The sequence below is a fragment of the Cylas formicarius genome, unplaced genomic scaffold (assembly GCF_029955315.1).
Source record: "Cylas formicarius isolate icCylForm1 unplaced genomic scaffold, icCylForm1.1 PGA_scaffold_10__41_contigs__length_53128322, whole genome shotgun sequence".
In the NCBI taxonomy this organism is placed as follows: Eukaryota; Metazoa; Arthropoda; class Insecta; order Coleoptera; family Brentidae; genus Cylas; species Cylas formicarius.
The window spans coordinates 32,329,244-32,335,579 of NW_026844214.1; the positions used below are offsets into that span (position 1 = coordinate 32,329,244).

The 6,336-nt window shown below is 39.0% G+C and overlaps 1 long non-coding RNA gene across 1 annotated transcript; it reads left to right on the forward strand.

Moving 5' to 3' along the window:
• The first annotated feature begins 1,220 nt into the window (after positions 1–1,220).
• On the forward strand, positions 1,221–4,009 carry LOC132708300 (uncharacterized). The gene is made up of 4 exons (XR_009619891.1): positions 1,221–1,390; positions 1,722–1,859; positions 1,917–2,092; positions 3,938–4,009. It is a non-coding gene; the product is annotated as an uncharacterized LOC132708300 (long non-coding RNA).
• Positions 4,010–6,336: the final 2,327 nt, after the last annotated feature.

Genomic DNA, 6,336 nt, shown 5'->3' on the forward strand with positions numbered 1-6,336 from the left:
GCTACGAAGCCTTTCAAACTCGAAAAGGACGAACTATTTTAAAGAAAAAAGGTACTTCATTTTTGGTAAAAGTAATAGATATTTTTTTTTTTTACGCTAAATATTCCACAGATCGATGTAACTCGTCAAGCAGAATCCGAGCAGAAAAGTGACCGGGGGTGCTGTTTGTGTACAGTTGCATAGCGGGAAGACCTGAAAGATTTCGAAAGTCCACCGATTTTGGACAATTGGCAGACGATATAGACTACGAAAAATTCCGAACTCGAAAAGGAGGAACAAATTTTATAGAAAAAAGGTACTTCATTTTTGGTAAAAGTAATAGATAATTTTTTTTTACGCTAAATATTCCATAGATCGATGTAACTCGTCAAGCAGAATCCGAAAAGAAAAGTGACCGGGGGTGCTGTTTGCTGATAGTCCAGCCCTGCTTCGTGTACAAATGCATGGCGGGGAGACCAGAAAGTTTTCGAAACTGGGTGAGTGGAAGTCCGCGTTGGACAAATTTTGAAAATATCTGAAGGTTTAACGAATTTTGGAGAATTCGACAGAGCTACAGACTACAAAACCTTTCGAAACGAACACACGTGTCCTGTTGAACTTGAAAAAGACGAAATTATTTTTAAAAAGGTATATTGTTGCTAAATAATAGATTTTTTTTTTTAATTAAAATATTTGACAGATCATGGTAACTCGTGAAGCAACATCTCAGAATTGAATCGGCGAGTTGTGTATTTGCTGACAATCCGAGCCTGCTCCATTTAGATTTGCATAACGAGGAATCAAAAAAAGGTTAACAATTTGGATCATTTTGGAAGATACATACGCCGCGCTTTTCAAAGCGAACAGACGTGCCCTTGTCCAACTGAAACGAACACGCGTGTCCTGTTGAACTTGAAAAAGACGAAATTATTTTTAAAAAGGTATATTGTTGCTAAATAATAGATTTTTTTTTAATTAAAATATTTGACAGATCATGGTAACTCGTGAAGCAACATCTCAGAAATGAATCGGCGAGTTGTGTATTTGCTGGCAATCCGAGCCTGCTTGGATCATTTTGGAAGATACATACGCCGCGCTTTTCAAAGCGGACAGACGTGCCCTTGTCCAACTTGACAAAGGCGGAATTATTTTAGGAAAGGTATATTATTTGTAAAAAATATACAATTTTTAAGTAACATATTTGACAGACCATGGCAATTAGTAAAGCAGAATCCGAGAATTCAATCGGCGGCTGTATGTTGACTGACAAGAATATAATTGCTGTTAATCCGGCCCTGCTTCGTGTACAAATGCATAGTGGGGAGACATGAACATTTTTCGAAATTGCGGCCCTATCCTCTTGGGATTCTACGTTGGACAAATTCTGAAAACGACCCCAGAAATATAATTGGTGAGAAAATAGTTTTTTTTTTGTGTTAACAGTTAACAATTTTTTATTTTGGAAATAAGGGGTTTCAGTGTGTACTGCTATCAGTGAATCAATTTAATGACCTCAGCATCTCTAAACCCCCCATCTTGAGACGCGTTAACGATCCGGATCGAGTTACGTCGCGTAATTGTGTCACTTTTTTAATTAAAAAATGAAAGAGATGTACCTACCATACTTTAGAAACCCCTACTCCCCTTTGGAGGTGATGAAATAAGTTTTGGCATAAAATATAAGTTCCTCATATTACTTTGATATGATAAGTATAAGTCTTGCCTGTTTTTTTTTTTTAAAGGAGGTTCAAACCCGTGCGAGGTGAGCTTTCATATATGAAACAGACCAGTCATGGGGACACGAGATATGGAAAGTTTCAGCGTAGTCGTCGCCACATTGCTGCCAACACTGCATATATAAGGAATCACGAACCATTCAGGTAAAATTTTGAAAACACATATTTATGGCAATATAGAACCTCTCTTTTTTTTAACAGGAATATTGAGACTTAGACCAGTATCTTTTTAAGTAGGCATGTGGGGTAAAGAAGACGCAGAAGCTTCAGTCGGGTACCATCGGTAACGTAGGCGATTGATATATTTCCACCACTACATATGTTGGATTGGAATTTCCCATTTGATGCTTTGACTGACTAAATGAGAAAACTTGGAGGTAAGCTCTTACGGAATTCTATGGAAATATGTTTAGTAACATATTGGTGCATTACTCTGTCTTCCAGTCAGTTTCACATAAACTTTGCACGTGTTATAGAAATGCCACCTAGTTTTTTTTGTGTTAATATTATTGAAAGTAGTAGCTGGTAGCTGTAGTCGAAAGCCCAGAGAGTCTCTGTTTTGAACATAATACACAAAATGGGGCGTTCAAAAACAATAGACTGCATGCTTTTTAGAGTCGGCGTAAACAATGGTCATATACCCCTGATCAAATTCAGAACTAGAAAATCGTTGTGTCTCTGCATTAAAAATAATAGTAAAATTTATTGTAGGCACCTAGTAGAGTATCGAAAATTTCCATTTTTAGTGCCAAATTGGTTACTTCAGTAAATTCCAACTGTTCTAATTTTTTTTAAATAATTTATGATGTTAGTGAGTTTCATTGCAATTATTTGTTACTTAAATTTTCTGCGTATTAAACCTTAATTAACAATACGCTATTCGTTAACGCAGGTAGAATTAATAACGCTGACTAACCTGATTTTGTCCAGGGGGGCGTAGTACGGTAGTTTGTACTGTGATGTTTGGTAGTTTGGCAGTGAGCTCTCATTTATGAAACTGGTGAATGTTTCGTTATCTTCAAATCGTAAACACGTATCATTAGAATTATATTTTTAAAAATGCTCTAGCAAAAATATTCACACATATTGCGGAAAACGTACAAATTTATATTAGAGAAAATTAAGTATTTTTAGAGGTTGGTTTTTCAAAAAGGCGGGGATTTAGTTAAAGAACAGATAGAGACTAAAGGAAAGCTCTAAGAGAGAAGTTAGAATTAAAAAATTGATGTTTTCGTGTCATAGCGAAAGATAGATTATTATTAAAAATAATACTTGCATTAATTGTTGGCACCATTTGTGAAAAATATGGAAAATATCCTCTAGGTTCGCATACCTTTTTTTAATTTTTTTTAAGGTGACTAACAAAATACACAGACAGAAATGTTCAGATACTGCTCGTTAATGTAGCGCATAGAAAAAAATTAGAAAAGAGAACGTTTCGTGTATGGCATACGTAGTTAGTACGGAATATTAATCTGAAGGCTGCAAGACAGTGAAAGAGTGATGCGCTTAAGTGTGGTTCAGAGAGGTTATTTGTGCTGTAGAAGTTTTTCTTTGAACAGGGTTCAAATAGCGTCTCCTAGAGCGTTAGCAGAGAAGAGTATTACAGTATTTAGTATAAGCGTCCAGATTTCATTGTTGTTGAGATTGCCATAGAAACACACTTTCATGTAGTAGTAGCAGCAGCTTTAAAGTATATGACTTTTTAGTTAAGATGCCTTTCGAGTTTGCTTTATGGCTTGATAGGAAATTAAAGGGTAGATACAGATAAGTTACGAAAAAAAGTATGTACACTATCCTCAAAGATCAGCAATAAATAAAAGAAATTGATGAAATAGTAAAGTTGACTGCGATATCTTAAAATCATCAATAAGATAGATAAATTAATTTTGAAAATATTAAATAATAAAAACAAATAATAAAATAGCAAAGAAAATCAAAATCATCAATAAGATAGATAAATTAATTTTGTAAATATTAAATAATAAAAGTAAAATTATAATAGCAAAGAAAGCCTACCACGGCCACATACACATAATATTTTCGACATATGAACTTTTCCCAGATAAATAGTCAAATATTTCACGATACCTTAAAACAGAAGCATGCGGAAATATGTATGAAGTTAACGCACGGTAGATGGCTTAGTAAATTAAAAAGGTATATGGTTTCTAATATCCTACTTTATTAATGAAAATTTTAACCAGGTTTTTGTTTTGCAGATATTATTGGTGGTGCCTGCCAGCTTCCAGTTCCGAAAAAAGAAATCCAACACTTTTCGTCTTTATTTCCCCTGTCCTTTGTGCGCAATAAAAGTACAGTTTGTACCCGCGAGGGTACACATTCGCAGAACTATAAGTTTTTAAAATAAATTGTTTTGGTCAATATTCACTAGGTGGGGTTACCTTATTAAATAAAATCTTATTCCAAGAGGGGACACTAGTTTACATTCGAACCGCTAGAGGGTGCAGATGGTCACGCGAACAATATGATCAAGTCTCATTGACGCCATTGCTTTTCTTACGGGTGGGAAAATATCTGGGCTCTGATTGGCTTCGCCGCGATCGCAAACTAGAGGTGGGGAGATTGATTAAACCCCATTGGTGCTTGCTTATCCAATGGGGGCCAGTTTCAAGGGATTATGGGTAAAGGGGGAGGAGCTAGAGAGTCGTGGGTAAGGAGGACACGCCCACAAAAGGGAGAGGAGTGGAGGAAGACTATCCTGTACTTAATCACTACTCCCCGGATCCACGGACAAGGCAAACTCGTAAATTGTGTGCGAAGGTCTGTCGTTGTAAAACACTCCGGACGTTATTGCTATCTATATGTATGGTTCTCACTTTTATTATGTCCACAGGCAAATCGGAACAGTGCACGCTGCGGGGTTCCAGAATTTTCCGCGAAAAACCCAACAGTTTTCCGATTCTGTCGTCGTGATCTTTAAAGTTTATCCCGTACGTGTCGCTATAGATTTCACATTTTATCGTATTGTTGTTGGGCTTGATCGAGATCTCGTCTTTTAACTTTGCATTCTTCTCGACCGGATTTTTTTTCGGTAGATGCTCGTTAATGTAGTTTTCAATGTCACTAATTTCGTACGACCCGGTCGGAATGTTAATTACGTTCTCATGGTTGTCCTCGTCGAAATGATACAACTTATTCGAGCCGTTCTCAATGTTGGGGATGTTGTTGTACGAGTGGAATCCGATCAGAGCCAAACCGTACTCTACGCCTTCGTCCAACTGCAGCGGATTGACAAAGTCGATGGACAAAACCGAACTGTGTCCCTTCAACGTAAAGATGACGGACATGTTCTCTTTTGGGGGGAGGCGCGCGCTCCCTCGCTTTTATAGAGAAATTGCAAGCATAAATGGCCGCAATTGTACTGTGTAAACTTTTGATATCGGTCGTGATTGTAGTAGATGTTGACGCCATTACCGCCGAAGTATTTAACCAATTCCACGGGCGGTTTTAGGTTACCGAAACTGTCGAAATAGTCGACATTCGTCCCCATCTTCTTGTAGGCTACCCAGTGAGTTCCTCGATTTCGACTCAATTCCAAATTAACTATACCACACTCTTTCGATCTGATTCGTTCGGGTAAGGTGTCTCGCATAAAGACACCCCTAAAGTAAGGTATTTTTAACTTGCGTGCCGCCGCTACTAAATCGACATCGTATAGGACTCTTCTGGGCAGCTTTATAGGAAGTTTTTTTGCTTCTTCAGGTAGAGACCGAATCCGCCGCTCGGACTCTTTTTCAAAAATAACCCCGAACCGGTCTTCCCGATCTCTTCCATTGCGCGGTCGTGTCGAATGTCCTCCTCTAGTTTCTTTCGTGCGTTTTGCACATCGATGACTGTTTTGGTAATGGCAGCGGCACCGCCCTAGAGCGAACCCAAAGCCCAGAGGGCACCCAATAACGGTAAAAGGGGTAAAATTCCCCCCTTCTTCTTCTTCGATTCGAACGGTATAATGCGGGGCACCTTAATTTTTTTTACGCCCGCCCGCCTTTTTGACGCCCGAAGCACCTCCGACACACCGCGCTTTAAAGTTGCCGGATTATCGTGGTGCAACAATTGTTTTTTCTTTAATGCGTTGCGAATTTTTTTAACGATCCCCTGTCGAAAGGAAACGGGGCTACGCTGCTTGCGGGATACTTTAATTTTCTTGCGCCCACCCGCCTTCTTTTTTTTTAGCCTCGAGCGACGACGTTTCTGCTGCTGCTGTTTCCGCTGCTTTGGTTGGCCCATACCGAGCTTGCGTTTGGCCTTAACTGTGGCAGTGACAAGGAACGCTCCCGCTTTTTCACCAAACTTCGCGTCTTTCGCTTTTACTCGCTCCCACGCACGCTTTTCCAACTCTTTATCCGCTTTGTGGCGCTTCTCGAGCGATTGGTGTTACGAATAAGCAATATCGTGTTCCCTACACGCCGCGTCCAAAGGATTCACGCTGCTATCGCCGCGACTGAGCCGTTTTTTCAATTTCGTCCCCGGTCCGCAAAATTGATAACCGGGAAGGTGTAGTTCGAAAGGTAACTTATTTATCAGCGTGTTAACGAGACCGCTTCCGGACGCAAAGTATAACATACTGACAAAATGAAATTACGGAGTGTCTATATAT